The sequence below is a fragment of the Anopheles darlingi genome, chromosome 3 (genome assembly GCF_943734745.1).
Source record: "Anopheles darlingi chromosome 3, idAnoDarlMG_H_01, whole genome shotgun sequence".
Lineage (NCBI taxonomy): Eukaryota > Metazoa > Arthropoda > Insecta > Diptera > Culicidae > Anopheles > Anopheles darlingi.
Window position 1 is genome coordinate 47,792,029 of NC_064875.1, and position 7,513 is coordinate 47,799,541.

General features: G+C 50.0%; 1 protein-coding gene across 2 annotated transcripts in view; it reads right to left on the reverse strand.

The window, feature by feature from the left end:
• Positions 1 to 7,513, reverse strand: part of LOC125953287 (mucin-19) — a 74,900-nt gene that overhangs the window by 48,196 nt on the left and 19,191 nt on the right. The window contains exon 3 of one of the 2 annotated variants that reach the window (XM_049682754.1): positions 6,347 to 6,372. The exons of the other annotated variant lie outside the window; for it this stretch is intronic. The gene's annotated coding sequence lies outside the window, so the exon portion shown is untranslated. The remainder of the gene's footprint in view (positions 1 to 6,346; positions 6,373 to 7,513) is intronic. 2 annotated transcript variants of the gene reach the window in all.

Here is a 7,513-nt window from a genome sequence, read left to right on the forward strand (position 1 = left end):
GGCCTCCAAAAGGTGCATTTCGCACCATGGCCGTGCCGTGTTCGTGAATGTATTCGCTCGGTTTCGCGTGTGTCCTGCCTGTGTCCTGTGTGTCCTGTGTGTCCTGTGTGTGTGTATCCGGGTGCCAGTCATACCAGCCGGATGGCAGCCAATTAGAAGTTATTTGCATAACAATTGCATCAGTAATGAGCATTAACTTGGTGCACAGCACACCGTAGCGTTCGAAGCGTTCCACGAATTGGAGTAGCGCTGCTGGTGACAAAATCAAAAAACATGGCGGCTCACTCACTGACCAGCAGCAGCAGCAGCACAGCAGGAGCAGAACGATTAGTGTATGGCCGTGATCATATCAATTTGGAATGGCAGTTTTGCAGTGGCGGAGAGTGAGTTATGGGTTTGAATGCTCTAGAGCATAAATTGCCCCCCCAGGACACCCTCTCCCCTTCTCTCCATCCCATCCCTCTCTTAATGAGGGCTTTGTCAAAGCTTTGAGCTAATGGAATGGAACGACGCTATATCAGATATCAGTCGAGTCGACTCATCCGTTCGGGCACAACGCGCGTTCCCTTTAAAAGGTTATCTATCCCGGGAACGGTTTTGGGATTACACACACAGACACGCACACACACACACACGATGACAATGAGGCATCCGTGATCCCAGATTGTAGCGGATTAATTTGAATACCTTAACCTACTCACTGCTCTCACTTCTGTGAGCCGGCCAAGATAACGCTCCGGTTGCAACGAATACAGCAGCATTTCAACCGCATTGTTGTGCCCTCGCCAAGGTTTCGCTAGCAAATGAGACGCGAAATTGCTGGTTTCGCGGGTTCTGCTCCTTTCGTAAACAGGGAATTCATTGGATCGGATTATCGGTGGTTTCGTGTGCGCTGCTCGCAAATTGACGCGTCCTCGCGCTCTTCATTGATTGATGGCATAAGGCATAAGAAGCACAGCGTTCGCGTAAGACAATTCCTCATCATTCGTCTCGTCTCGTCTCGCTGGGCCGAGTAGTGACCAGAAGGAGAAGCCCCCGGGATACGACGAATGATGTGACCGTAGCTAAGGACAGCAGCAGCAGCAGCAGCAGCAACCGAATGATGGGATCATCCTTCCTCTTGGATGCTCTGATCTTTCGTGTATACAAGCCATCATTGTCCATGTCTTCTTCTTCTCCATGTCTTGTCCATTCTGTCAGCGATGAGCGCTCTAATGGTGCCTCAAAGTCCTTCCTTCCGTTTCCGGTTGTCCCGGTTCCCGGTTCCCGGTTCACGCTTTCGGGATGATAAATACACTGTCCATGATTAGCCAGCTTTTGCTTAGCATCCCATCGGTTGTTGGTGTGGGACGGTGACACACGCTACGTCCTCCGCCTCTTAGCCCATTGACAGACATTCGCTTCAACCTTCCCCACTTGGCATCCGCTCTCTCTTCACTTCCGTATTAGTAGCAGTAGCTCGGTCGGTCGGTCGGTTGGTCGCGGATGATGGATGAGCATCACTTGGCGTTGGAGTTCGTTCGTTCGTTCGTTGTGTTCTGCCAGAGTACAGTACCGGAGGCCATCCTTTGGCGTGGCGTGGCGACACATACCGCCGGGTGCCACAGTACATCAGCATAGAGAGCAGAGCGGAGAGCCCGGGATGTTTTACATTTGCTTCTAGCCATTTTCTGTCGCTCTCTTTCCTCCGTAGAAGACGAAAGGCAAAGGGCGGTTTGGTTGGATGAAGGGCGGCTGAATCAACGCTTCATTTGCGTCCGCGTAAACCAAGGACCAAGGACCGAGGGCAATTGCATGGATGAAGTGGTACATCACTCTTTTCAATACACTTGTAGCCGACACACACACACACACACGCGGTACTGTGGCATATTCGTTGAGAACAGAAGAGCTTCCTAGTGTTCCCTTTGGACCCCTGGCTGCGAAGAGGGATGATAAATGAATGTTACCTGTCGGGAGTAGTGTGTGGTTTGACGAAAAGGTCAAAATGCATCATCAGCATTATCAAACCAATGAAATGAAACGAAGCAAAGCATCACCGCAAAAAGCTTGCAGCGTTGGTGACGCAGGTGCACGCTGGAGTCGATCGGTCATATAAGCAGCCACCACCACCAGCAGAACCGAGGGAATGATGATGAATTCAGTAAATTCATTCAATTAAGTTGCCACCGGAACGGGTTGACCAGTGTGTGTGTGTGTGCTAGTGATCCCGATGTTTTGCCCGCTTCCTTCAAGACATCGCCACATATCCTTTATTTGAATGAACTATCCAGGACACACACATACGCTTGATTGATGATAGCACGCTTATCGGGAGGGGGTGCGGTGCTTGTTTCGCGAAAAGGATACGAAAATGAAGTGAAAAGTGTCTCGAAGCGGTGACGGAGGGAGAAGCAAAGCAGACGCTAATGTGCTTTTCAATAAAACGATTCTGAAAGAAGGGGGAGGACAGTACCCGGGGAAAGGGCGGTCATTGCAACTAAAGTGCTATGATGGATCGTGACACACACACACACACACACACACACACACACACACACACACGTACGGGGAACGTGAGAGGGTTTATGCCTTAGCTGCTGGAGCTGGAACGCGAATGCCTTCCCGGACAGTTCCCGCCTTGATGCTGATCACAACTCAAATAGCCCGAGAGGCCAGTTGTTTCGTTCGGTCTTCTGCTCCCAAAAAGGAGGCCACACACACACACACACACGCCAAGAGGCGAATGGTGGCAACTGGAATTGCATTTGGGAAATGATTTATCGCCTCGAGCGTGGCCACGCGTACTACTCTCGGGTAACCGGATGCACATGGCGGATGCCATGGCAACGTCCGCGTAGCGTCTTCATTCGTCGTCATCACCTTTGTATCAACATGTGTGTGTGTGTGTGTGCGGCCCTTTTTCCCAGAAGAGAAGTTTAAGAAGTGAAGAAACATAATCTGCAACAAATATGGACTCTCGAGAGCCTGTTCGAAGAGGGGCTCGAGTCGATTTCAATATTTTCATTACCGAAAGCTGATACCCTTTTCTTTTTGCACGGATCTCGTCGAGATACTCCGCAACGAGGCCAAGTAAAGAGTCTGTCTCTGTTGTGGTGGTGGTGTATTGCATTACAGTTGGATATTCCGCGGGAGGAAAACCCGAGAGCACCTGATCGGGATTCAATCCCGAGGTGTTTCAATCAAGCGAAAGAGAATCTTCCGAGAAGCGGATCAAAAGCATCCTTTTCCATCCGTTCTCCTCCCCTTTTGCGCTTCTATCAATGCAGAAGCAGATCAAAACCCCGACGACGAGACGAGGAATGTTAATGCAAACGAAACGCGCACCGAAAGGAGAGGGAATCAAAAGCAATGGCGTCCGGTGCGCTCGAGTACGGCATAAACCTCAAACGAGTTCTGGGTTCTGGAGTGTAATGGAGTGGAGTGTCGAGCGGTTCCCGTGAGTCTAGATTTGCAGGAATTTTCCCTCGCAAAACAGTGGGGCTAGTAGTAGGTGGTCTGATTGGTTATGGCACCCAGAACATCTTCAAGGACACCTGGAACAGAAGCAAATTCGCCCGTGGACCCCACGGAGCATGAGAATAGATACTGCCGATAGGAATGGCGGGGAATGAAAAGGTTGAAAAATCGGGCAAAGAATGGTCAAATAAAAATTCATTTCCTCATCTATTCGCGCTGTTACAAAAAGGAATATCTTCTGACATTTGATATCGCTACACAGACACAACCAGACCATGTTTGGAGCGATTTTCCACCGGTTTTTTTTTGTTCGGAGGATTTGGCCTGGAACTCTCACCACGAGTGTCCGAAGAAAGGCCGATTCGACCCTTCAAAAACCCAAAACCCTCGACACCTTTTCCATGTCCAGTCTGGGTTCCATTGGGCTCTCCTTCTAGGAAGATGGTCTCTCGTGCTTTGTTTTGGCCCCCTCGGGGGATCCGGATCGAAATTATGACTAGACCACCAGGCCACCGGATTTTCACCGGTGAAGCACTCGCGTCGGCGGCACTGATTGTCTTCATCCATTTTTCGGCAAGCGGTACACGGGGAATGGAAAAGGTTTTTCCCGGGTTTTCGTCGGTGCTGGTGGTGGTGGTGGTTGCCGTTGCCGTTGTTGTTGTCGTTCCAGGGTTTCCCGGGCGTCTAGGCCATCCACTTGATTAGGAGCAGCAGACGTTTTCATTTCTTCGAACGAGGTACCCAAATCGGACCAATTCCGGGGCGTCCCACAATTCGTACTCAATTCCCGGCTATGTTTAACATGCGATAAATGTTTCGGACATCTGTCCTGGTTGACCGAGGATCTTGTCTTGTCCGGGGCTCTCTCTCTCTCTCTATATATAAATATATTGGAGCAACAGCGGTAGTAGTAGTAGCGGCAGAAGATGAGGCCATATTTTCTCATTCAACCATTTCTTTTGCGGTTCCTTCGAGCGCTTTGCCTTTTGAACAGGGCAATTTGTTTTTCTTTTTCGGCCAATGTGCCTTTCCTTTCGGTTCCACCATTGACACCCCCTTACCATTTGCATCACCACAATCCCGCTCTCAATTTATATTGGATTCAAATGAAATGTTGAAAAGATTAATTTCGAACCGTTCCTTCCGCCGCCGTCGCCGCCGCCATGGGGCACTGTCCCGGGGGGGATTTCGGGGAAAATGAAGTCCCACTTTTTCCTGCCCGTGCGCATCCACAGTTGCCACGTTACCTTCATCAAATTTTATCGATGCATCATCATCGGAACGCAAAAGTTTTCCAGGACGGGGTATTGCTGGGCTGCTTTCCCGAAACCCCAGAAGTCAACCAGAAAGTACGGGGTTCAAACTTATACACATCCCAAAGTTACACGGAATTGACACGGGTTTCCGTGTGGGGCCCAGAGCATCGAGCAAACTTATCCCGAAAACCCCGAAACGGTTGAAAAAACCAAAACGATACGAAACCGAAACCGAAACCCAAACCGAAAGAAAAACTTTTTCCTCACCCGCCAGCCAGCCAGCCAGCCGGCCAGACGAAATGGAAACCCATGGCCATTCTTCGGACAAGTGATCCATCCATCACAGGGGCCAATAATAATAGGAATCCGATTACATCCGAGTGTGTTGTGTTGTGTGTTAATTTTACGGGGAGTGGGAAGGCTGGAGAGTAACAGCAGAAAAAAAGCCGGAAGTCAAAGCCCCCGTCCACACCATCATTGGCAGCAAAGGTACGGTGGCGATCGATAGGATTGACACGAACCCGGGATAAGCACGGACCCGTTCGTTCGTGCCAGCAGGATCTAGACAAACGACGTAGAAAGCCAGATATTTGTTACAGCAGGCAACCCTGCTGCATCCGGCAGTTGTCGGTGACGACTCCTGACGACTCCTTCGCTGGCGTGGCTCGGGCCCGGGAAGCTGACAGGAGCTCACCTCACGAAGGATCGCCGAGGGAAATCAGTTTTCCGGTCTTATTACACTTTTAATGAAAGACGAGATGAAAGCAAATGAAATGACATCATGGTGGTGGTGGTGGTGGTGGTGGTGATGCCCGGGACATGTCACCGTTCATGACGACGACAAAAGGGAGGATACCATGACGAATACGTGTGTGTGTGTGTGTGTGTGTGTGTGTGCGTGGCAAAGGCCTTGCTGGAGCTCTGCTCCAATCCGGTAGACGACGAATGATCGTGCTGCTGCTGCTGCTATTGCTGCTGGGCAACCATTTCGGCGACACATTTGCGTACCTTTGTGTGTGTGTTTCATCATTACGATGACGATGGTCCCTTCATCCGGATACCTCGGAGGGAGGGGGGTTTATTGCAATGCAAAGAGTTGGCAAAGAGCCCGAGATTGAAGACCAGCGGACAAGAGCGGAGGATGCCTTTGCATGCGTGCATGCAACCCCCGTTACAAAGATGACAAGAAGACCTCCCCGTTGATGCCCATGAGACGAAGAAGAAGCAGATGATGATGATGATGATGATGATGATGCACTTCCACTACCTTCCTTCCTTTTCCCTTGACTACGGCATTCAACGGACGTCGTTGCGATTCATTCTTTCTGCTCTCTTTGGTCACATTCATTTTGGTTTTTGTTTCGCCATTTTTTTTTGTTTCTCAACCCTTCGCCAACGATTGACGGATTGCGGTGTGGTTCCTTGTTGCTGTTGCTGTTGATGATGGTCGGTCGTCTAGCGTCTAACGAGACACTAGGGTTGGACGGATTTGCCACGATTAATCACCAGCAAATCATGATTTGCAACATCCCTCCCCTTTTCTGGGGGGAGGTTGAAACGAATGATAAAATCGCCAGGGATGAGAAATGAAACAGCTTGATGTTTGCGGTGTGGGTTGCATTATTACTTACTGCGTGATTTGATGCCAGCCAAAAACCTGAAATGGAAAACAAGCGGAGAAAACTGGTCGTGAGAAACGAATGCTGGGGTCTAAGGGGTTGAGGTGTAGTAGTAGAAAACAATGGTCGGTCGGTATCTGGCACCCTTTGCGCAGAAGGTGCTAACAATAGCGCTGCTTACTGCCGAATTGCTTGCTTAGCAGAGTAGACGCTAATGTTTTCTGCTGCTGCTGGACACACCCATCGTGTTACATCACGCCAAGCCTCCTTCTATAGTACAATGAATCATTTTCTCCCGATGAGGGGCGATAATGCAATACGATAACAATGTGCGATGGCGAGGGCGACACACCTTTGCAATGGTGAGCGTTGGCGAATGCGCGTTCTTTCGCGTTTCACATCGCGGTGCGTAATCTTTAAGCTGCTACTTTCTTCCGGATTTTCCCGTGGCGTTGACGTTGCATGCAATGCATGCGGAATTATGTAAGACACCCAAGGCAGGAGTTTTCCCCGCTCCGGCTTTGTTTCTCACAGAAGCAACGCGATGCGCGAGGGAAAACTGAAACCAACTCATGGAAACCTGCTGACATTTGCGGTGCGGACTGAGAACGACCGAGTAAAGCGTACAACGGCAGCCGGAACAACCAAGACCACGTCCGGGACCGTCCGTGGTGGTCGGTTGAACAGATTTTGCCAACAACAACAACGGTTTTCCTTTCTTATCATTCACTCGCGCACACACAATCACAGTCGAGGTTCCAGGAGGTGGTTTTTCTCTCTCTACAGTTTCCACGCGGTAAAACGTGCGAACAACAAAAAACACAACCACAACGTGCGCAAGGAATACCACAAACGGAACAGAGGTATGGGTTGTTGGCGCCGCTACGCGCGATGGGCGGTGATTTTTGAAATGCACACAACGAAATGCACACTAGAGAGAGAGAGAGAGAGAGAGACGAGAGGGGAATGCAAAATCCAAACAATAAGTGTATAACAATGTGTTGGATTAGTGTTAACACAGGAAGGAGTGTGATCTTGAGCTTGGTGGTGGTGTTGGGTGGCTGGGTGTTGATGGTTGAAGTGAATCACTTCAGCGAGAGTGAAAGATGTGCGAATAGCAACATGAACACGGTTTGGCAGTGATGGCACGGCAGTGCCAGGGGAGAGAGAGAGAAAGAA